This window comes from Salminus brasiliensis, chromosome 2, assembly GCF_030463535.1.
Source record: "Salminus brasiliensis chromosome 2, fSalBra1.hap2, whole genome shotgun sequence".
Classification (NCBI taxonomy): Eukaryota; Metazoa; Chordata; class Actinopteri; order Characiformes; family Bryconidae; genus Salminus; species Salminus brasiliensis.
Genome location: NC_132879.1, coordinates 20,200,907 through 20,226,318, shown reverse-complemented (window position 1 = coordinate 20,226,318; position 25,412 = coordinate 20,200,907). Strand labels below are relative to the sequence as shown.

Sequence of the window (25,412 nt, the reverse complement as noted above, 5' to 3'; positions counted from 1 at the left end):
ATAGATTTAACAAGCCTCTGGTCAACATAGTGTCTGATGTAAATCATTCATTGAAACTAGGGGATGAATTTGCAGAAATTATTTATGTATTTATTCATTCATTTATTGACCGGTGTCTTTTCACTGTGAGGTACATATTGTTCCTAAATTGATATAATGCATTTGAAATTTGATGCTGCCCAAGGTGATATCAGTGCAGTGCTGTGCACTTTCTGCACATTCTGCAAAAACTAATACATATTATGATAAGAACCACTTACTGACTGATTTAAAAAAAAAAAAACTTGAACATTTTATTTGAGAGAGCTTTGCTCTCACAAATGCTTTTTAGCTCCATCTATCCATGTGCCTGTGTTTTTCTCTGTATGAATGTTATTAGCTTCACGCATTTTTCTCACACCATGCGCCTTTCTGTGAATAATTACCGAGAGGAGTTTGCAGTTTGCTGGAGTGTTGTGAATCCATTAGGCTTTGGAACTGTCTTAGCTCTCTGCATAGACTCTGCGATACTGAGTGGGAGGAGTAATTGATAATATACCTGTAGTTCAAGCAGTGCGATGGAGTGCATTGAGGGATGAATGAATGTAAGGTTTTTATATCACTAGCTGGATGTAGGATGTTTTGCAAATTAGTATTTGGCACATAATGTGTAACTGTCTTAGTATAGTAAATCTTTGGAAGCACACCGCTGTTTTCAGCAGAATATTCCACCAAAAGTGGAGTTCTGGAACTGGAAGCTGGTGTTTCTGGAAAGATAGTCGCTAAATGCTCACAGTTGAAGTCCAGGCCCACCAGTTTATGTGCAACAAATGTTTAATATTTGAGAAAAAGTGAATTAAAAACATGTACATATGTGATTTTTGATAACACCATTGCCCCGTCAAGAACATCTGCGTTATCACCATGGCATTTATTTAGGCAACATAGCTTCCTCTCACTGCGCTAGTTGTGCTATGTGGAATGGAACTGCAATTAGCGGCTGCTTTAACCACTTCTTGCTACAAAAAGGCCTTGAAAAGAGGTACTCCAGGAATTTTGGATCTTGGTTGTTTTGGAAGTGTGCACTGTTGATTATATACAGTGTTAGGGAACATTACAACACCATAACTAAAAAAAGAGGTCCTCTAGCTGAACTGACATCTTGCATTAAGCTCCACTGAATTTAGCATAAAATCAATTCAATCCCTAGGGAACTGTGGTTTATGGGAATATTTTTTCCTGTAGCTAAACAGTTTAGAAAATCCAGTAGAATGTGCTGGATGTGATTTAATCTCTTAAACTGTTAATCACACTTATTTGTCAGTAATTGTGATTGTGTTGTCAGGTATCTGTAAAATGCATTTGATTGAAGGATCACTAAGCCGTCACATGCCAGCAACCATTCTACTAACAAGCATTGTTTTCTTATTATGCTCCAAGATCCATTGTTAATAGTGTGAATCAACGAGGAGAGACAATGTTGACATATGGTCTTGGAATAAACAGACAAATTTCATTATGAAGGTCATCCAGTGTATTCATTCTTCTGGCAAACTTCTCTGCAAGTTGACCCCCCCCCCCAGTCCTGCAAAATTGTGCCATATGGTAGATGATATAAATGGATGCACAGTGAGTTTAATACAATTTTGTGTCATTTACAATGATGTAGTATGTTGATTCGCTGTGTTGAAAGGAAGCGGGTTGCTAGATGGAAGTCTTCTGGACTGAATTCACATATTTGTTAAGAATAGAAATATATTTGGTATTTTAGTGTGTTTTCACGCATACATTTTCAAATCCAGCCAAGTCAGACTCTGGGTCATTTTCACCCTTGGTTCGATTAGTTTGGGCATGTGTAAATACAGTATCACACTTGAATGCAGATCAAAAAACTACACAAGACCCTTGAGAGGAGGTGGTCTCAGTCCGAGAGTGTAATTTGACCTTGATCTGATCCAACTATCATATGTACTCAGCAAGTTTGAGCTAAACGTCTCCCAGAGCCAGATGTTAACCTGGTATTTTGCCCAAATAATTGCTACAGCTATGAACAAATGCCATCTCTGCTTCTGCTCCATGTTAAACTGCACAGAAATATGCACTAGTCAAGAACACAGGGCCTTAATCCTGCATTTACTTTCTTGCTCCCGCCCCAGACAGGTCTGACCAACCAGTGGAAGGAAAGTTCTCATATGGGTTGTTATGATGCACTTTGATGTGCTTGGATTTTTCCCTGTTTGAAAACCAAACCAAGGGAAAACGCTCCAAGTTCACAAACCTGTTAACTGATTCAGATCAGATGAAACAATCAGCAGCTTACGTTTAAAAATAAGTAACCATAATATCTTATTTATTTATTATTTTATTTTAGACGAAGGTTACTTTTAAACCTTTGGTTTTGTCCAGCGTTGGGAGCCACCACTGGATGTTGGTGGAAGAAGAGAAAATGACTGTAGTCAAGTGTTTATATTTATCCTGGCAGACTGTAACTAGCCCTAGAACATAGTGTACATTTTTCAAGAGACCCAGAACAGTACGGGCAACCCGAAGCAGTGACCCGTGTTGAAGGGGTGGTTTAAATTTAGACTTCATCCGTTCTCCTCTGGACTATTTTCTCTCCATTCATTTCATTATCTAATTTGGTGGTGCAGGCTAAAATATAGTGCACTCTGAAACCTAACTGCAGTGCATTTCCTCTTCAGCTCTTATCCTCTTTCTCTCACTCTCTCTCTCTCTCTCTCTCTCTCTCTCTCTCTCTAATGAAGTTAACCTGCACAAGGCAAAAAGAGGGATGGAAGGAGCACAAGAGGGCCTAAAAACGAAAGATAAAAAGATGGAGAGAAAGAATACGGGGCTGGAGAGTTGCAAAGAAATTTGATTTTGTCTGAGTCTATTGATATTCTCCTTGCTTTTCAGAGATACTGAATGCCTGAATCTTTTCTCGTAGCGATGCTGTGGAGAGATTAGTGTTGAATGGACTTGTTTCTGTTTGAGGAAATAATCAAACCTACCTAGATATGGCACCATTCTTCTGCACCACAGAGCTTCAAGATAACGTGAAACAGCTCCATACAAAATATCTATTCCCCTTCCTAGTTTTATAGTTCTAGTAAGGCCATGCACAGGGGGCCTGGTGTCAGGGTGCGGTCAGTCAGTCAGCGCGGTGTAATGGTGTGGAAAGCATACACACAGTGAACTCCAAGCGCCTGGCACCATCTTCACGTGAGAATTTGTGCGCAAGAGCTAGACGATACAACAGTGCAACACTGGTGTCACTTTAATTATGTTTCACTGTGAAAAAAGCCAGAGCTGGTACCCTGGCTTGATTACTACAGGGAAAGGTCCTCCACGCTGAGCAGGGAATGCACTTTTCGCTCACTTATTTTCAATAGGCCTTATTTTTAGCATCCAGACGCTTTTTTTTCTTTGGAACCTCCCAGATGAGAGCCTTCTTAGACTGAATTTGACACCTTTGCTCATTAAAAGTGGCGCAGAGTTAAGATGCAGGGCTGGTTGAGCCCCCTGGTGCAGCACACTGGCCCGACGCTACGAAGGCCTCCATGCCCATTTACTCCACTGATTCAGGTTTATTTCACACTCTAACTATATTTCATCCCACCCCAGGTGGAGTACATCTGACAGTGGAGTTATCTCAGATGGTGCAAGCAAAGGGAGAACGCTAGCTGGAGTTTCCAGAGACTGACTCACTAGAGGCACAATGATAGATTTTTTTTTTTTTTATGACATAGCCTACATAGCACAATGTGAGTAAAAAGAGGAGAGCTGGGAAGAGTTGAACATAGTTTAATGAAAAATATAGTCTTGGTACCAAGTTCCATTGGGGCGGTTACACTTTATTTTTTAGTCCTCTATAGATGCTCACTATTGAGTTTATGTACTAAAACAGTCATAATTCAGTTTGGTCCAGCCATTTTCCATGACCCTGGTCATTTATTTGGAAAGCGGTTCAGCATCTTCAGTATACATATTAGGGGTGTAACAGTATATCTGTTCCTCCTGAACTGTCACGGTGTAAGCTAGAGGTGCCACAATACCAATTGTTCTCGTCCAATACCAATACTGTAACCTTGATCTGTCGATATGGATAGCAGTCCAACACCATTTTTCCCTTTCTTAACCCTTAGACCCCTAGGTCAGTTTTGCATTATTTTTTTAGTTGTTTGACATAACTTTATATTGCCTAAAATTCCAATTCCAAGAATGTATAAGAGACAGCCACACATGCCATGTTATTCTATATTTTAGGAGATTCTGGGCTACTTAAATATGTCTGAATTTGAGAATGATATTCAGTCTGAATTTTGTTGCTTGTAAAGACTATAAAAACATGATTAGATAAGGTCATTACTGATGCTTCTTATAATATGTCTATCTGCCTGTAAGTTACACTGATCCTGAGTTATGAAGCCTAGAATACCAGCATGGCATGTAGGCTTTAACCATGCATTTACGTGATAGTTTAGGGAAACCGATTGAAATATACTTTTTTTCTTTCTATAGCCGATCTAGTGAGTTTGGCCAGTATCACTGATACCAATACTGATTATTGGATTGGCACATGCCTATTGCAGATGTTACGGTTTGGTGAAAACAGTCAAACAGGTAATACATGGTAGACTGTGTGTAAAGTGTGTTAAGTTAGCACCATGCCACACTAAGCTTAGTTCATAAGACTGGTGTCTGACTGTGGTGAGTGCAAATAAGACCCCTTCTGTTTCTTAAATCATGACCTAAACCTAAACCTAATCTAACCCATACTGTATTAAATGCAGCTAAAGCTAATACTGCTCATTATGGGTATGGTTTGAGGGGAATGAGTGTTAGCCAAGACATCTACTTTGCTAGCTTGAGTTTTTCAGATGGATGTTTCACTCATTTCATTCATTTGCCTTATTCATTTGAGCCTTTTAGCAAATTGCTTAAATCCACTTGGAATACCTGTGGCTGTGATTCACTGGAAGGAATGACAGACATCCATCAAGGAGCGCTGATTTCACAGCAGCAGCTGTACAAAGCCAGGTGATATTAGGCTAGATCGTCTGGAATTCAAGGCTAGTTGCGGAGTAGCTCGGTGGCATGCTTGAACTGAGAAAAGCAGCATCTGCAGAAGGAGGGAGAAGAACTGTCTTTAGAAAGAGCAGCTATTTCTGATGAGTGACAGCGAGCAACAGTTCTGCACTAGAAATGAGGAAAGAGAGAGAGAGGGTCCCATGAGAATATTTCTGCAGTCGGCGCACAGGGCTGGGTAATTCCACTGGGGCTCTACTCCTCGCTCTTCAGCCTCCATCTCCAGATGAAAAATAAATAACCTCTTCAGACAGGCTCCCTCACCCACAGAAAGCCATTGAGAAAGACCTGCTCTCCTACTTCTCTTTCCCTCTGTATCTGTCCCTCCCTGCCTCTCTCTATCACTCTCTCTCTCTATTATACTCCCGCCGGCTTCCTCTCTCTAACTCGCCCTGCCCTCCCATCACACATTCACGCTGCATGCAAACGAAAACACTGAGAAACGCTCTTTAGTGATGTAGCACAACACATGCACAGTTCTTACTTCAAAACTGTGCTCTCTGAGAACATCTCATGCCTTTGCTTTCGCTTGTTTTGTTTTTTTTCTTTCCTGGGTGTCCTGGTGGTTAATGTGCACCTGCATTACTCCTCATTATGGCCATCCATTACAGAAAGCACAGAGCAAGCACAGGACGTTTGACTGAGCAATGTGCCTCGGGCTGGGGCTCTTACGCAAATAGATATGGCCTGTAGCCATATATCAGGCACACTCCCTGGCACACATAGACAGGTTTTGTGTGTCCCTGCAAATTGCAAAAGCATCTCAGATGGTGAGTTGTCTTCCTCTCTCCCCCGCATTAGTCTCATAGCTCCTTCATCATGAGGCTTTTCTCAATTTTTATGACCCAACCCTCAGTGTGCTACGGTATTGAAAATAAAGGTTTCTTAATGGTTCTTGGTATTGTGGATCTGATTTTAGAAAAAAAAATGTAGCTGGTATAGAACCATTACACTTGGTCAGATTCATGAAACTCCACACAAGGCTAAGCAACATGTTGTTATTAACACACACTGGTCTGTTCAAAACATATCAGCTTTGTAGATTGTAATAAAGAAAACAGTAATACACTTTAGCTATATATATATATATATATATATATATATATATGTGTGTGTGTGTGTGTGTGTGTGTGTGTATTTGTAGATTAGATTAAAATGTAAAAAGAACATTAATTCACTGTCAAAAAGAGTGACAAGGTGGAAAAGAGAAAATGCATGAACTGCATGAATGACAATCCTACTTCTAAATCCAGACACATAAGTTATTTCAACATCAGAAAGGCCAAGATTTCAACATTACTAGAATGGCCTTTGCATGCCTATTCACAGTAGATGTAAAAGTGTTATTTATTGATGTATTGATGGTATGGTGTATTTTTTTTACTTATTTGCTGACTCACTTACTAGCCTACTTACTTACTTTACTGACTTACTCACTTCTTGATTAAATGATGCAGGCAAGGGGCTCCGAGTGGTCCAACAGACTAAGGTGCTGCCACTATGACCCGAGGAGCACTGGTTTGAAAACCGGGTCATGCTGCCAGCAGCAGCAGCCAGACCCAGAGCAAGAGAAAAGATTTTTAGCCCATGCATCAGTGCTAGGTAGAATGGTAGAAATACTAATCTCATAATCTGTGGACATGGGAGGTTTATTTTGCCAAAACTATTTATTTTGTGAAAGCTATTACATCTTAATAAATCAAACTGACCAAAATGACTGTCTTTACCGTTCGATTGCTAGGCTAATTTGCTAAGCCATATTCAAAGTCTGTTGAGTGGATGTACGCAACTGGCTGTGAGACCAAACATGTTATACTATAGAAAATATATATTTTTTCACAATGGTGTGGTATTATAAAAAGGTAGGGGCAAATGCACATGAAAGACAAGCATGACACATAGCATGCAAACATTAAAATAGACGAATGAGCAAATCTGTTACCACTACAGTACTCGCTCTTATAACATCACAGCATCAGATCATCAGAAATACTGTTTATTTTATGTATCTGTCCCGTTATAGGGTTGTTTACCTTTAAAAATGTCTCACAATTGCTCATCTCTATTACAAAATAGTTCTTAAAAGAGCCAACCACTGAAAGGTTCTACATTGAGCCAGAATTGGTTCCTTAACGGTATCGCTTCAAAAGACTCCTTATGTCACCTATATTTCCAGAGAAATGTGTCATCATGTACGCTGCCTGCTACTCCTCATGAGCTTATGCTTCGGTACAAGCAAGTCTTCAGGTAGACAGATGGGTGTCTGTGTTGCCATGCTGCTCGGCTGAGTTTCTGATGAGGTGGTGGGAGAGCAACTACAGTTAGAGTGGGTTGGCAGCGGGTGGTGGGTGGGACACTGTCAGGCTAGTCTGGCTCTGGCTGGTTTCTTCCTGGTTTCCAAAAGCCTCCTGAACACTGCTCAGTCACCCGGGGAAAGCTTCCATGGCTACTGAAGTGTGACTCGTCACCCCATCATCATCAAAATGCCATTCTTCATACAAGAGCATTATGCTGAGAAGTGAGCGGGCTTATAGTTTAGCGTGTGCCGTACTCCACCTTTAGTGAGATTCTTAATCACTGAGTACCTTTTTATATCAGCCTTCTTTCTATTATCCTCTCAGCTTCTGCAAGTGCTGCCTTGTACAAGTAGTGTGACATGCGAGTGTGTAGTTCACAGTGAATGAGTTCTAATACAGTTTGGTAGGAAATGATTCACTTTGTAATGAAATTTGATGACTTTATATTATATATCAGTTATTTTGGTGTAACTTACTTTAAAAAATACCTTGAATACAAACATTTGTAAATGATAAAAATGTTCCCACAGCAGTTAACTATAAGCTTCTATAAGCTTCAGTTGTAAATAGCCTAAAAAAATATTTTGACCAAAAACAAAAAATGTCACACTTTATTATTCTCATAAAAATCTCTCAAATTTCAGAACATAAACTCCACTGTCAGATGGATGTGTTTTGACACCACTAGAGATAAAGTGTGTATGACTGTGTAGTATTACCACATCTAGAATAAGAACATATATGCCATATGGACAAAAGTATTGGGACAATTGCACATTAATTGTTCTTTTTCTGAAATCAAGGCTGCTTTTGTTAGAGTAACTGTCTGTACTGTCCAGACTAGGCTTTCTACTAGACACAGATATCACTGCATTCAGCAACAACAGCGTCAGAATGGATGATCACCACCCCAACTCATCCCAAAAGTACTGGATGAGGCACCATCATTCCAATCTGCTTCAGAACATGGACTAATATGTGTGTGTGTGTGTGTGTGTGTGTGTGTGTTCATTTGCACATCTGTGTCAGCAATGGATGCAACTTTAAATACCTGAATACATTCATTAGAAGGGGTGTGCACAAATGTTTGGACAAATGTAGTGCATGTTTAAATTTCACATTTATGTTTCCATTATTTTGAGCAAATGAAATAATGGAATAATAATGTTTGGTAGAAAGTATGTAAACAGTAATGGTGTGCCCAAACATTTGCATTTGACTATGACTCTCAGTGCTTCTGCAAGGGGTCTGGTCTTTTAGTGTAAGACTAAATCTACTAAATCTGTACATTATGTTTAATCTAGACCTTGAATTTAGTCTGAACTGCATACACCCCTAATTTACTGACATACACTTGTTTAATATATCTTTCCTAATGCATCATTAAGTGTTTCATTTATAAGATGCCGGAAGATGGTGCCAGAAGATATTTCTAAAATCATACTAAAAATCTGAAAGACTGTGTGTTAAGAGTTTTTGACTTTTCCATAGGGTTCCTGCTTCTGAGGTCAGTCCCAGAACCAATGGGGTGGGACACATTCTGAGGGCCAGTTCCAAAAAACTGTTTATCCCCCCAGAAGAGCAGCCATGGCTGCTGAAGCATGACATGGGTACTCCATCATCGCTTTGCTGCTTAGTTCAGGAAGAAACACGAAAGAAAGAGGCAAAAAGAAAAAGAGGGGGGTGGGGGGGGGTGAGTGATGGAGTATGGTGTTACACAATCTAATTTTCTGAAGCATTACTTATTTATATATTTCTATCTTTTTGGATGGCAATTTCGTATTTTCATCACCATAATCATAGTCATTTGTTGTCAACAATGACAGATGATGATTTTGCTCATCTGTTACAAATACGCTGACTGGTGATAATAATTTGTATCAATCATGGTTAGTTTAATTTACATGTGCATAAATCACTGCAAAGTGTTTCAGCTGTGTTTGTCGTTCCATCTCCTACATTTCTTAAGACATACTTTCATGCCGTTCACTTTTTTTGACGGTTTTTGGGTTACTCAGGTTAGGTTATTGCTAACTCTCCTGAATTATAATTTCTGTCGTTATGAGAGAAATAGCAGACTAGCATTTAATAAGGATAAAAGACTAATACCGAAAACCCCTAACTGTGATCTATCAGCAGTAGCTGTACGCACTATGGTGTAGGCTACATTTATCTGACAACTAACATCCTTGATATAAGACTGCTAATCTCCCTTGCTCATGCAATATTACACTGTGCAGTTTCTGCTTTTGTGCACAGCGTCAGCATGCCGGGACTTACCTCTTCCATCACATTTGGAGATACCTGTAATGAATGTGCTGCTCTTACACAATATCCAAAATCCTCTTACAAAAAAAAGAAACCCAATGACAGCATGTATTTGTGCTTATACAGGAAATCCTGTTCAGTGCCGTTTTTTTGTTCCTTCACTGTCTGACCGAGCACACTTGCCAATTTTGCGTGAAACATGTTGATGGGGATTTGGAGCAGAGAAGCGTCCTCTCCAGTGTAAGCATGCAAGAACACAGGCTTACAAGCTGGAGGAGGCTTTAGTCGTTCAGGCTAAGACATTACTCCACTCCTACGGACACGGGAAGCTAAAGGCTCGGGGGGTTGGAGTGGCAGTTGGGTAAATACCTTTTAAACATGCTTTTGACAGATATCTGTTTGGTGTTACTGTTTTGACATAGGTTGGGGATTACATCCCAACTGCTGCATCTTGCATTTGGCCTGCTGGTGTTGCAGGGCATGGAGGGTGCTAGAAGAACACAGTGCTTAAAAACACAAAAGACATATGCTAGATCTCAGAGAGCCATACACCATGGAGAATGCTGCTGGGATCAGCCCAAATTTTCCCTATTCACTCTTAAAAAGTGGGGGCTTCAAATGGTTCTTTGAGACATGCCATAGAAGAACCACATTTTGTTGGGGAACCTTTAGTGTGCAGAATCTTTAAAAGGGCTAAAGAAACTTCACTTGATATAAAGGTTCTTCACATCCACACATTACAACCAAAAGTGGTTGTTCTATGGCATTGCTCGAAGAACCTTTTAAAGAACCTTTAGTAACTGAACACCAATTCAGTTACGGTCATTTAACATTTGTCCAGTGATAGTTCTGTGTGTATGCTTTATTATTCTTATTCTGCCTCATCACTGAACTTTCATATTTTGTGATAAAGGTGTATTTCCTCCTCTCAGGTTTCCTTTGTTTAAATTTCTAAGTGATACACTAGCTGTAGAGATGCTTAACAAACCCACAGTTTGAAGGACAAGAACCTATTACCGTGTCCTTTATAAAAATAAGTATAGAATGTTAGCCAAGTAGCCCTCCATTTTACAGTCAGATGGCTTTGAATACCTTCTCATAACCTCAGATTGATTAATTCAAGTGTGAAAGACTTTACTGAAGGACCTGGGGGATTATTACATATGTAAAAGCTTACAGTGTTCTACAGTGTTCTCATTGTACGTCACTTGAGGCAATTAAAAGGTTAGGTATAGAATTCTCTGATACTCTGTGTGTATTAATTAGCACTGGGATACAGTAAACCATTATCTAGCCATGTAACTGTAGCTGTAGTTTTATCACTTTATGGACACAATGCTCTGTCTTAGAGATCAATAGTCCAATTTTCTTTGGTTTTAGTAGATCTTTGATTGCATTGCCGTGGTCCAGAGTGATATTGATAGGAACAATTCAGACACCTTTGGTCAGGTCCATTAGCATGATCTCACCATGCGACCTGTATAGATTCCAGAAGTGGTGGGGGTAGATGAAAAGTGGTCTGCTGCTGGAGATGGCATTTAAAGAAGTGATGTTTATTAACAGGATAGGTCAGTTTCCTAAAATTGAGTTTTTTAAAGAACCAAAGAACCTAAAGAACCAAAGACACAATGCTCTACTATCTGGCAATCTTTCACCTGAGAGCTAAAAACCTGACTCCCTTTCCACAATGCAGAGCAAAATCCTTTCTGCCTCGTTCAGCCCTCGGCTTGCTAAATTATGGAAATTGGTTAAAAATGAGAGCTAGTATGCTTTGCTTTTTACTACAAAAGGATATCACTAAATAATAGATAATAAACTAAGTTTAAATAAACTGCTTGATTATTAGCAACAGAAACATAATATCTGACAAAAAAAGTGATCACTTACCTTCATTGTTGTCATATAATGTAAAAGCTGTGATGGTGGCCATTTTGAAAAGAAAGTCCACATGCTCATATGGGCCACAGTCCCACAACTGCAGCTTTATTAGAAAAGATGGAAAGTAGGATTCAAATACATACCATAAATAATGCCTGCCTTATGTCACCGAATCATGTTCCCCAGAGTGGACAAAAAAACAAGGATATGACAGTGTTATTATGCTAATTACTGCACAAAGTAATGTACTCTGTGTTCTCTTTCTGTTTCTCTCTCAAGCGTACGCCACGCATACACATCACACAGCATTACAAATTCAAATTAAACCCACAAATAAGCATGCCATCTGTACACAAAGAACATATAGCTTGTTAATCTATTAATTATAAATCATGCTGCTAATGAAACTATGGTGAATTGAAATGAATCAGAATAGCACGTCCTTATGCTGGGTGGGATTTCACCAAATTACAACCTTTAGCTGTGATGAATAAGTTGTCTTTTTATTTCCTTTGCTGATCATGTTTGATATCAGCATCATCAAACGACTGACAGCTGAATGTGCAATAGATCTGAATGGAGTCATGAATTTTTCCTATATTTTCCAGTTCAAACACGTTGAGCTAGATGTGCATTGAAAGTGGAGCATTTGATACATCCTGCTGTACCTTTCGAGTCAATACCTCAGCAGTTTTATCTCTCTCTGTTTCTCTCTCTACCTTTCATACCATATGATGCCTCATTACATGCCCCGTCAGGTCACTGTTAGCTGCCCCCCGTGTGCGACCCTGTGCAGACACAGATGGATTTACCATTAGATGATGACAAATGGACTGGCCGTCCTCGCTGATTTCAGTGCTAGCTGGCGCTCTGTGGCGAACTGGCCAGGTCCAGAGAGGTCAGAGAAAGAGAGTGCCACGGCCCTCCTCTACTTTCATTTAGAGAGGAACTGCAGGCGATTGATTCAGCGGCAATGTGCATTTCAGCTCATTTGATTTGGCCTGACCCCACAGGTTCAGATCATGATGGGATCAGTCTGAGAAAAGGAGGAGGGACTGAATCAAGGAACTACCGAGAGTGGGAGGGAGAGGGGAGTATAGGCGGCCATTATGGCAATATATTCTTGTTATTGTGAAAATAATGTCACATTGTGCTTCTTTGAGTACATCATGTATATTGTTTAGTATGGCAACCATATGTCCTCTTTTTTGGGATGTAAAAAAGACGCCTTTCACAATTTCAAAATTGTGTAAAATTGGGATTTCGCATTGATTTCATGTCAGCGTTTGCTTTTACAGTCATCCCACATTCTGTGCCGCCTTCACCAACACAGCTGGCCTACCTCAACGCCTACCTCAGCTTTCCAGCATGGCAGATTGACCACAGCCTAAAAATGCCAAAATGCAAATGTACATAAACATAAATCAGTTTGACTTCATCTGACTTATTTATTTTATTGATTTAATTATTAATTTTTCTTATACTGGCATGAAAAAACTAAACTAAAAAATGTTTTTGTTATTATTATTTTAAGGCACAATGATGTAGCAATGATATAGCAATACAGGCTATTAGGGTTTATTTTAATAAATATTTATTCATTTTGAAGAGTAAATGAGAAAATGTATATTAATGTTCAATATGATATAAAATATAATATAAAATATAATATAAAATAGCTGTATGGTTTTAAAGATGTTTAACCACCTTCTTCCCTCACACATACACACTGCCACAGTCCTGCAACTTAGTCTACTTGAAGCCCCTCCGGCCACAACATCTCAACCACAATGAATGGCCATGTGTCTCTAGTGTCCTTAAAAAAAAAAATAATAATAAATAAATAAATAAAATAACATAAACAAAATATGGTCACCCTATGTTAGGCTGAAACTATAGACCTGTTATAGAGTCTGTAAACAACAACTAGTAACAAGTATCTAATTATATGTCATGCATCTAATTAGATTTCCTATGTGTTTTTCTGTAATATTTTATTTTCTCGAGACACTGAACAAAAAAACAAGGGTAAACATTCTTGCAGAGAATTCTCAGCCAGCTACATTTTAATGAGTGAGTGAGATACAAATCAGGTTCATGAGGTGCTTTGCATCTAAACACTCATCACACTCATAGTTTATCCTTTTAACTGTTTCGCTAGTCAGAAGTTATTTTATAATGAGAGTACATCTGAAGACAGCTTGTACAAATGTAGACACTAACTAGGATGAACCCACAGGTTTGTCTTCTAAAACCTACCCACAAATTCTGTCTTTTAATGAGTTCAATCAGTGAGACATAACAAACAGAATAAGCATAACATTGCAGAGGTCAGTTGTGGACCATTGTGTTCCTGAGATGTTTTCTAAGAACATTTAACTGGACAGTTTACCATTGTAATTTTTAATGCTTTTTAGCAAGTTTGGACCATGCCATCTGCATATGAAAAAGTGGGAGGAGATTGTAAGAGAGGGGGAAGAACTATTTTGCTTGTGCCTGAAGGCTCTGATCTGTCTGATAAGCAGCTGAGAGATATGGCTGAGTTAAAGGTATGTGACTGGGTGGCAGTGGGTTGCAAAAACACACTCATGGTAAAAAGAAATGTGTAGGATGTTATATTGGGAGATTTCAATTTTTTAATTCTATAACTCGCTAAATTACATCCATGGCACTCACCACAGGATGGTTGTTCAGATAATCAACATCAGATAATAAAACACACCAAAGAATGTCTTTAAAATATTTAAACCATCCCAATGCCATGTAAAGGCACAGAGGTAAAAACAGACAAAGTCACTTTATGGTTGACTCAATGACTGTAGCATGTCTCAGTCATTAGCCAGCAGGCCTTTGTCAAATAGTACTACAAAGGTGTAATACCTAAGGTGCTCCATCACCCCCCTTCTTTAGAAAGTGCATGGCTGTACTGGCAATGATTCACACTGTAAACACACGCTTGGGCCTGGGATGTTTTATTTCCTTTCCTATCCTGTGTTTGGTGTTACTGTTTTTGTGATTCATTCAGTACCAATTTGCTTCTGTAATTAGGAGTCTGTGATGGTCTTTAAGGTTGGAACTTTTTAGGGCTTCTATCTTGTTCTGTTAGAAACACAATAAGATAATAAACAAGCAAGTTCCTCCAAGTAAGTCTCGTTTCTTGCATTTTTGGGCATTTGGAGTTATAAAAACACTTTTGGTTGAGGGCAGTGGTTCTTAATCCTGGCCTTTGAAGACCCTCTACCCTGTACATTTTAAAGAGACACTCTACCCTGCACATTTTTCAAAAAGACCCCCACCCTTCAAAAAAGGAGCCACACTTCAAAACATACTTTGGTTTTATTTGTTTTTCTATCAAGTTAAAATCTCCAAACTTCCCTGCGGCAAATCATTGCAGAGGTTAGTTGTCATTACCTTTGTCACCATGTGATGTTTTCTAAGACCAAGTTTAATTGTTTACAGGCTCCATCCACACAGATCCAGAAATTTTTAAAAAGAGATTTCCCTCAATTTTTTGAAATATTTCCATCCACAATGAGATAAAAAAGTTCACATGAGCATGCTAGACCTGTATGGGGCAACAGTACCCCATAAAGAGAAACATCAAAACAGAAAAAGGAAAAGGAAAAAAATAATTACACACCACTCCCTATGTAGTGTATAATGCAATATCACAAAATGATCTAAACAGAGCATTATGTATTTGTAATAGAAAAGTATTTACATGAAATTATATTTCAAAGTCGGACAACTAGTACTATGTGCTTGTAGACATTGCAGTTTTATGACTTATGTAGTTCACTATATTGGGAAGAAGGAGGTTTTTGAGGTTCAGCCAGAAAATAAATCCACAGTTAACTGTATTTACAAGCACACCATAGTTGACTAAATGCTTTTCAAGTCATTTATAAAAGCTGCATAAAAGACTACTTAATTTTGATAATGCACTTCAGCCTTAGTTGTATTAACATGCACAACATAATCTGACTTTAATATGGTAAATGCCCCCTTTAGGACGCACCTAAGGTCATCCACAGGAGCCGTTTGCTGTATCAAATGTCTAATATATAATGATGTTTATTTTTGACAGAATTGGTCAAATAAAGGACTCATCCTCTTCATTGCTAACGTTCTAGTCCCTTTTGCCTTTTTGTTACTTGATGTTTTTGGCTTGAGTGGGTGTGTGTATTATCTTATGATGTCCATGAGCTGTTCCTACCTTGCACTCAGTCATTCTAGATTAATTTCAGACCCACTGCGACCCTGACCCAGAGGAAATGGTTTTGGTGTTAGAACACCATCATAACAAGCATGATTTAAGGCCGATCTTAGCCTGGACCACATGTTTTAATTGGGAAAAGCTTAGCTTAAAATTCTCTATAGCTATTTATATGTGCAGAGCTTATTTTGATTAGCCCTCTTAAACAAAGTCATCACACTTGGTGTAATTCCTTCTCTGCACATAGAGCTGAGAGCCTGAGCTCTCTGGTCCAGTCCAGGTTTGGCCTGATCTGAGTCTAGTTTGGTCTGGCTCAGTCTGATCTGGTCTAGAGTGATGTGGCCCAGTCTGATCTAACTTGCATGTGAGGCACCCCTTACATTGGGCCAGTTATCTTGGGAAGATCTGGGATTAGAGTTTCTTGTCATTAATACATATGGCTGCCATAAATACATAAGAAAGAAGGCCAGATACAAGGTTATGGCCTGTAGTATTATGAATGTGTCAGAAAACGTACCTAGTTTATCAGATGTGGCCCGGTTGTTACATTAGAGCTACCCAACTAAGGTAAAATCTCTTTCCGTTTTTCATGTTTTGTTCCTCAGACTGGTTCAGCACCCTGCTAGTAACACAGCCAGCAACTCACAATGAATCAGAGTGTGAACCCAGTCAGCAGGAATTTCTGCCACATGATTAACAGCTCAGCCAGTCAGTATCCATCAGGTGGTCTGGGGCTTAAACGAAATCGGTTATTGCTAGAGTGGGTGATTCCGCAGATTAGGTCATACATTGCTGCATCGTTTGCTAGAGTGGCTTTAACAGGTCTGCTTAACCCAGGCAGCCTCCCTCTGTTCACCCTGAGCTAATGTATGCATGCTTGAATATGTATGTCTCTCACTACTAATTATAGCTGGCATATTTCCTAAGCCTGAGAGATATGTAGGTGCCTCGTTTTGCAGGCAGAAAATGATGATACAGAGTTTTGTCAGTAGGTGGTATGAGAGGGATATTGTTATGGTGATTGTGTGATGGAGAGGATGATGATGAAGATGATGATGAAAATTAGAACGAACATGATTAACGTGATTGCTGTTTTAGCATTAGTGTCTGCCAGTCAAGTGTGTGCCAGGTTTGCAAATGGAACTTAGGGAAAAAGTGCAGTCAGATCTTTTCGCATATACACAAACACACACAAATACACAAGCGCACATTCACAAACACACATCCAAAACACTGCCCGGGGGCCATGTTTACACAGTGGCTTGCAGTTATTAACTAGCACACACATTTGAGATAATGCAACAGTAATGCTGCAGTGTCGAAGCTGTAGAGGAGTTATCTGTGTTTGACCCTCTTTTTATCGACTCACTTTAAAACACTGGCTGGGAGGCTGGAAGCTCCAGCAGTTTCTCAAATGGTGGGACAAAACGCTGTTATTTACACCTTGATATTAATAGATGCTCTTATGATTTATTTAATGTGAGCTCGCTTCTGTTCCTCTCCCTCTGTCTGCTAGTGACTCTGTGTCCCCGGGGAACAAGCAGAGGAACAGTCATCCCCCTATCTAGGGAATGGACAGTGCAGGCCTGCTTTAGGTCATTCTTCCTTTGCCTGTTTCTTTCTCTCTCCCACTGTTTCCCTCCACCCCTTTATGTGTTTTGTGTTCTTTAAAAACCTCCCGCTTTCTGTGGAGTCAGAAAAAGAAAAGGGCATCTGTTGGAAGAGATGTTAGCAGAGATGGATCTTGAAAATGTGCTGTAATGAGCTTAAAAAAACGATAATTGATCAGCGACTGTATGGTGAAGCACTTTCTTATTAAAAAAATGGTTAGATTCGCTAAATCAAAAGAGCATTTTGAGAGTTCGGACCATTCCACCAGCATATCATCACTGTCACTCAAGAACTTAGATACGGTATCATATTGTAGAGCGATATGATAATGTGGAAGGCTGACAAAAATGAGAAGAACTCTGAAGAACTTTGGGCTGGAGCTAGAAGGCCAGACCCCCTTCTCATAAGTAGGGCTAGGACTGATAAATATGACTACAATTAGTTAAAAGGTAAGTGACAGGGTGATAATGGGTTGCAAAAACTTTATGTGAACATAAGAACAGGGTAGAGATGAATGGATGACAGTTACACTGATATAGTGCCTTTCTAATACCCACAAACTCTTTACAACCAAAACTCTTCACAATCCTTTACACTCAGCACTCAACCAATACACACAGATGAGAAGCAGCAGCCAACTGTGCATAGCATACTTTCAACCAGAAACGTCCATCTGGAGGACTGCATCGAGCACTAGGGGGGTTCAGCCAGGACAGAGTACCAATCCATATCTGGGCAAACAGACATACATAAAACCACACACATACATTCACACTCATTCATACACACCAGAGCGATTTTAGATTAACCAGTTCACCTGATATCCATGTTTTTGGACTGTGGGAGGAAAGTGGGTGGAAATTCATGGAAGAAAACCCACGCGGACACAGGGAGAATGTGGAAACTCCACCCAGATAGGGACTTGATCCCAAGATCCCAGCAGTGTGAGAGAAAATTCTAGGACATTGTGATTGTGAGGAGGGGCTTCAGGCAAGGTCCTCCTGCTAATATTCACTTATTTCAGTCCACTTGCTGAAGATTTGAATGTTGGAAATATTCTTTCCTTCATACATGTTTTCTGTTTAAGTCTAACATAAAAACACATCGAGGAGCAAACTATATTGTTAGTATAGCTGAGAAGAAAACAAGTAAAAAGGAAAATGTATATTTATTGTTGAAGCAGGGGTAATCATGTTGTGTCTCATTCTTCTGCTCTTTGCATTTCTACACTTACTCTTCTCCTTGCTTTAGGAAAACACACGTTTTGTGTTCCCCAAAACACTTAGGCACATGAAATTTGAGGCTCATGCTGAAACTTGTGCTTGTTTTGCAGAACTGATGTCTGAGTCACCTCCTGTGGCAAGGAAGCTGTTTGTATAATTCTACACCCTCTGCTAGTCAGTCACTTACTCAGTCACTTTAGGATGCTATCTCCATCTTAAGTAGCTGAATTGTATAGATTCTGCATATGTACTAGTGCATGCATGCCCTAAGCTTTTGCAGATGAATCACCACTCAGCAGTTGTTTTTGACAACTTCGTAATCTGACTCCTTGTGGTTTGAGCTCAGCATCGTCAAATACAGAGGCTTAGCAACACTTACGTTCTCAGTGCCTCATAACCGTAGAAGAGAATGACATTGTTTAATGTTATGTTATAACATTGTTATGTTATGTAATGCATATCCCTCTTTCTGTTTCTTTTCTACTTGTGCAGATTAGCCACTGAGTGAAACCGAGTGTGAAGATGTCCAGAAACTGCTGGCACTGTGGATGACTTGGCAGGTGAGTAAGATTCGAAGATATAGTGAAAATCACTTTAACCCCTTAAGAAAAGCCTATGGCCTATGGCAAAAGTGTTATTACAAACATCTCTTACCGAAGAATAGCCCCACCAGTTTTTACAGAGGTCCCTGTTAGTGAGTTACTGATAAGCCTTGGAGTGATAAGGGGTTAATTTAACTAAAGGCTGATTGTGATTGATTGTGACTGTTAGGTGAATAATAATAAGGATTGTACATTAGCTGATTTTCATCCAACTAGTTTGAATAATGAGAGAATAATTGCCCGTTTTAAGCCATTCTCTATCAATACTGAACATGCTGTTTCATAACAAATGCAATTAGTGACAGTATTCTTACATGGATTAGAAACACAGTACTTTTCAATAAATACATATTATTAAATACCATATTGGAATGAAATTGCTATATCGTGTTTGTAAGCAATCGTGATATGTCTTACAATTCATTAAATGGCCCATATTCTACATTCTACGTTTGATGTTTTTCCCTGAGGAGCAACAAGAACAGGCATCATTCATTTCTACATGACCATTTCCCAACCTTTCTTTATCTTCAGACTCTTGTAAATGACCTCTGTACTGACTCAGGAAGTGTTCTTAGCTTTAACACAACATTAAGGGTTTATACTGCATGTTTTGGTGAAATCACTGGAAGAATTAATTAAAAACTGCATTTTGCCGCCTAATTTGCACACATGGCCTGGGGACTGAATGTCATGTTTTGACATGATTCAGTTCTTCATGATATAGGCCCTTTAAAGCACAGAGACAAACCCTTGATGTGACATGATTAAAGACCGGCCCACATTATTCGGACCAAAATTATTTAAATTTGTTGGAACATCTGTCCCTTGATACACAAAACACACAGAGGAGCTCATTTGGACCATCTGTGGCTGGTCAGAATGTTCGCAGCACGCAATAAATGTAACTTATTTGCATATTGCAGCCTTCTGTGATAAATTCCAAAGGCCATTAAAACAGTAATAATTACCAAAGAATATATTGTCCAAAAACTATGTATCAACAACACTTATCTAATTATATATTGCTCCTAAACATGTACAACAAGCTGTTATGAGTGTTATTACAGTCAGAAACATTGAGAGAAAAAGTTGAAAGACTGAAAGGTCTAATAGTCCATTTCAGAATACACCTTTCAGTATTGCCTATCCAGCATATAATTATTACAAATAACGTGTAACCATAGACTGCATGTTGGAAAGGACATGAAAGTGCTGCTGCAGTGGCAGAGCATGAAGTCATTTATTCAGGGAAAACACAGTTTTAGAAGCATTAAATTAAGAATTTTGCCAGATACTGTGTAGAAATGTAATGCAAAATTAATTATATACACTTTTTATCTAGTATAAACATTATTGTTGTATTATGGTCTGTAAGCATTGTTTCCTTTTTTGCCAAAAATCTGTTTGGTGCCAGATAAAACAGTATTAACCCAATAAGATTCTGACAGTTACATAAAGAATAAATAATAACTAAATGTATTGTCTGATCTTGGAGTTCGTTTAAGTGCAAACAAATAAATAGGCTTCTGGAAAACAACCAACAAACATTTATTTATTTATTTATTATGTTTATTGCATGTATTAATTAAATGTAACCATACAGTGCATGCAACTTTACTGTAATAACTGTCACAATACAGTTCTCCCTTGGGTTTTAATGATTAGTCTGTTTAAATGTCTGAATAGAATAGGTTTTGTTTGTTTGTTTACCTCAAATAAACCTCTTTAATGACTGGTGACAAATTACATTTTTACATACTTTTGTTAACAACCTTTTTTTAGGGGGGAAATAATGGGCAGTGTAGAAATGGAAGCCATAAACTAATGAGTACTATTCATCACAGAAATTCCAACCAGCCATGACATGTGCTAGTCGAATGATTTATTTTCTTACTTTGCACATGCAGGAAATATAAGCTTATGTCCCCACACCAACAGGCCGCTGTACAGCCAGTAGACACAGTGCATTAGTAATGTTGCCTGTACTCAACTTCACACCTACAACTCATGGACTCACATGGATAATCCCATTCCCACATTCACCACCACAACGCAGCTTAATCACTCTGCACTTGATTGTATGGTTAAGTAACAGCTCACTGTATATCATGTATACTGCCTAATGACTGACACCCCACTTGCCTCTATATTGTATATGATGTGGTGTCCTTTCAGGGTCATGTATACTGGATAGGCGGCCAATAGTGTTCATACATAGTGTATAGTGTGTGTGTAATATATGAAAGAGTGTCAAAACGTGTGTACTCTGTGTATTTGTAAAAGGAGAGTGTCATTTGTATTGGTCCATTCATTTTTGCTAGATTCAAAACATGTCAAAAAGTCAAAAACAGCATTAAAGTAGATCTAAGGTTTTCGCACAACAGCAACAATATGATATATGTTTTGTCTATGTAATGCGTAAATAATACTGTGCGTTTGTAAGAAATTAAGCACTCACCTTCCTTCTTGCCTCCATTTGATATAAAATAGAAGTGATTTCATAAGAAAAGCTTGATAAATGAGATTTGATAAGCTAAGCCTGAGAACACCTGACATGTGGACAAGACTAGATATGTTAGATATGTTTATTAGTTTTACCTGACCAAACCCTGAGCAATTCCCACATTTTAAGACTGTTCCTTTTTTGGTTCTTTCAGCCCTTGCTTTGAGAGAGCAATAATGGTGGCATACCAGTTTAACCCTCCCTGCAACATTCTCCAGAATGGGCAATCAGGATCAGCTGATTAAAAAAGATAATATATTTTTTTCCTGCAATATGCAGCTTTTTCCAGCATTCCCCAGGAGGCAACATTTGTATAAATAACAGATGGTGACACTCGAGGGAAACTACTCCCTCGTCAAAGTGTTTTTTTTTTGTTTTTTTTTGTTGTTGTTTTGTTTTGTTTTTGTTTTTTTTGTTTTTTTTTTCAAACTCCCTGGTTGATTTGAGCAGTACGGTGGATATTAGCTGCATCCAACAGTAATCTGTTTCCAAAAGAGCGCTCACATGTCGTGCAGATTGACATTTGATCAACAAAAACAGAAACACAGAAAACAGAATCAGAAAATTAACTGAATCACTTTCCAATGTTTAAATTTTATTTTGAATGACACCCTGGGCTAATTTGATGATTAAGATGAATATAAATGTCTTTGAAGTCAGAGAGAGAGAGACAAGGTTCACTGTTTTTACTGGATAGCATGTTTCTGCAGCAAACTACCTGCAGTGTATGCAGTGCAGTGCAGTTGCAGTTTTTTCCATGTGTAAATTTGCTGTGTGATGTCTTGTGGACAGTCAGGAAGAGGATCAATATTGTAATTGTATGCTTACAAGCATGTTCTTCATCCTTCACACAGTTATATCCAATGCTAAAGGCAGAGAGGTATTTTATACTAAACTCAGTAGAAGAAGGAACCAAGTGGTTCTCTTAATATATATAATAATAATATATATAATATTACAGACAGAGAAGTGTAAGGTAGCCTACCCTCTTACACACGTAGTATTACTACTTCAGTGAAAGTAAAAGTAGCTTTTTTTAAAAAAGGATCTTGAGTAGAAGTAGAATATTGGATGAAAGACCTACTTACCCGCAATGGAAATTCTTAGTGTATTCAAGCTCTTTCAGCACAGGAACCCTCTTTGTTTAAAACAAAATACTGAATGTCCACATTTGGAGATGTGATTAATCATTAATGTGATTAAAATAATGACTTTAAAGAGTAATGCATATGTTCATTTATTTACAAATATAACTAAAAGTACTGTCATTTGAAAATACTACTAAGAAATGTAGAAATCCATTTACATTAAACATGAATGCATGGAACCAGCTACAACCAAAAGCATTACTGTAACTGGACTGTAAGCATAAAAATAATGTTTCTGACAGGGGAGGTATGCTGTGTTGTGGAGAAAAACTCAAGATATTATCTAATCCCAGTGTTTGATTGCAAACACCAAAGCAATTAATGTATTCAGTGAAATCTGATTTTGTGTAGATGACACATACTTTGAAATATTTCTTTCCATTAAATGTACTCATCTCTACCCATCTCCTAAAAGGCAACTGAATAGCACCTATACTTCAAGTAATGCTCTGAGTTGTCAATTCATCTTAGTGTATGGTGACAAATCCCATGGTTGACAAGTGTGACAGTAAATTCATAAAATGGATAAGAACAGATCCGGGATTTCTATGGAAAGTGACACTCAAGCAAATATCACTGGACTGAATGTATTGGACATACACTATGTGGACAAAAGTTTTGGGACACCGAGAATCAAGGGTATTAAAAAAGATTGTATCTTGCTTTTGATGGAATAACTGTCTCTGCTGTCCAGGAAAGACCTTCTACTAGATTTTGGAGCATTGCTGTGAGGATTTGATTGTCCACAGTGTGTTAGTGAGGCCACCTCATCCCCAACTCCACAACTCATCCCAAAAGTTTGGGATCAAACACCATCATCCCAGAGAACACTACTCCACAGGTCAATGCTGGGGGGGGGGTAGCTTTACACCCCTCTAGTCCTAACAGTAGGCATGGTGCCAATATGGTCATGTGAGTCCTTTTGCTCCAGAGAGTTCTAGTGGTAATACTTATCTACAGCGACAGCATTTGCACATCTGTGTCAGCAATAGATGTAGTTCCTGCATGCATTCAGTAGAAGGGGTGTCTACAAACTTTTGATCATTTGTAGAAATAGATATAAGTCTAGGGTCTGTTTATATTTGCCAGTTTCCCACTGATGGACTCTGATTGCCATTTTAAGGTGATCCAGTAGACACAGTGGTGTCACAGTGGTGTAACTGCTATTATATGTGTGAAGAAACAGTCTCCCATGTGCACATACAGTGCTGTCCTATTCAGCTGCTTGCTTTTAAAGGAACGATTAGATCAAATTTCCAAAATGGCTATTAAGCAATGATACCCAGTAGTGCTCTGTTAATAGAATCTCATTTGTCTGTATCTAATTGGAGGCTAATAGCTGTCAGTTCTTTTTAGTCATGTTAACATGCAAATGTGACTTTGGCTTTACTGTTATAAAGCAATGTTGCGTTGCTGGTAGTGCTCGAGACAGTGTAGGACCTTTCACTGTGCTGAAATACGATGAGAACAAGTCACAAAAGACACTGATTCTGTAGTCAATCCACCATGAGGAAACCCGAAAAAAGGATCATGCCTGCGACTTGAATAGCCCCCAGAAAATAATTGATTCCCAAAACATCTTTCTCCTGCCTTTGACCATTACCACATAAATGGAATGACTGATTTCAGATCATGAAAGCATGAAAGGGCACCTTCTGCCACCGCCACCACAAGCATTAAATGAGCATTTGAGAAATACGAACCTGCCAGAACACAGTGACACCTACATGCTGCTTGTAGCGAGGAAGCCGCAGAGTGTGATTGCACCTGCAGATAAATGATCTGTTATTAATCCAACAAATGCAGTGTAGCAGGTAAATGACTCGTCTCCACCATCCACAGAGTGAGCAGGTTCTATGTTTCCAGGTTCTATGCTTTCATTGTTACACTGACACTGACCCTACAACTCCTGCGTTATCATGTGATATGATCTGAGTGATATATGTGTGTGTATATATATATCTTTTTTGGAATAATGTATCATCTTTTATAGTTATTAGCCTGCCGTGTTCTGAAGTCTCCAGTACTTTTGTCACTAGAGTTATCAAAGTCACACAGAGGATATTACAGCAGAGTCAGTTACTACCATTCTCTACGCTTCACAAATCACTTCTATTGTATTTAATGTTAGCGACCCACTGTGCCCTTATAGCACAGCTGTTCCCTGCTTTGTGGTTGTGTGTGTGTGTGTGTGTGTGTGCGCGGCAAGGGTGAAGAACTCAGTTGCATTGTCTGCAGCCCACCCCCATTGCCCGGAAGAATTTGATGACTGTGCACCCTGGTTTTATGGAGGGTTTGCATAAGGCCATATTGGGTGTCATGGCTCTGGTCAGTCCAGAAAAAGAAGGGATGAATAGAGGCAAACCCAATTTCAATTGACCTGCTCATCCAGCCACAAGACTGTTGGACAAGATTCAGAAGCCTTTGATAACAGTTCCTTTAATGTAATCACATATTGTAGCAATCTGTGTGTGATGCTACATAAAGTTGAGTTTGCAGCTTAACTTCTTACAGTCAGAGACTATTAAGAGTCTTTTTTTATAAATCCTATAAATTACTATTGGCAGATTTCTTGATACATATGTAGCTGGCTTAT

General features: G+C 38.8%; 1 protein-coding gene across 1 annotated transcript in view; it reads left to right on the top strand.

The window, feature by feature from the left end:
* lrrc4ca (leucine rich repeat containing 4C, genome duplicate a) overlaps positions 1 to 25,412 on the top strand; it is an 83,635-nt gene that overhangs the window by 34,922 nt on the left and 23,301 nt on the right. The window contains exon 2 of the mRNA XM_072669872.1: positions 19,053 to 19,120. The gene's annotated coding sequence lies outside the window, so the exon portion shown is untranslated. The remainder of the gene's footprint in view (positions 1 to 19,052; positions 19,121 to 25,412) is intronic.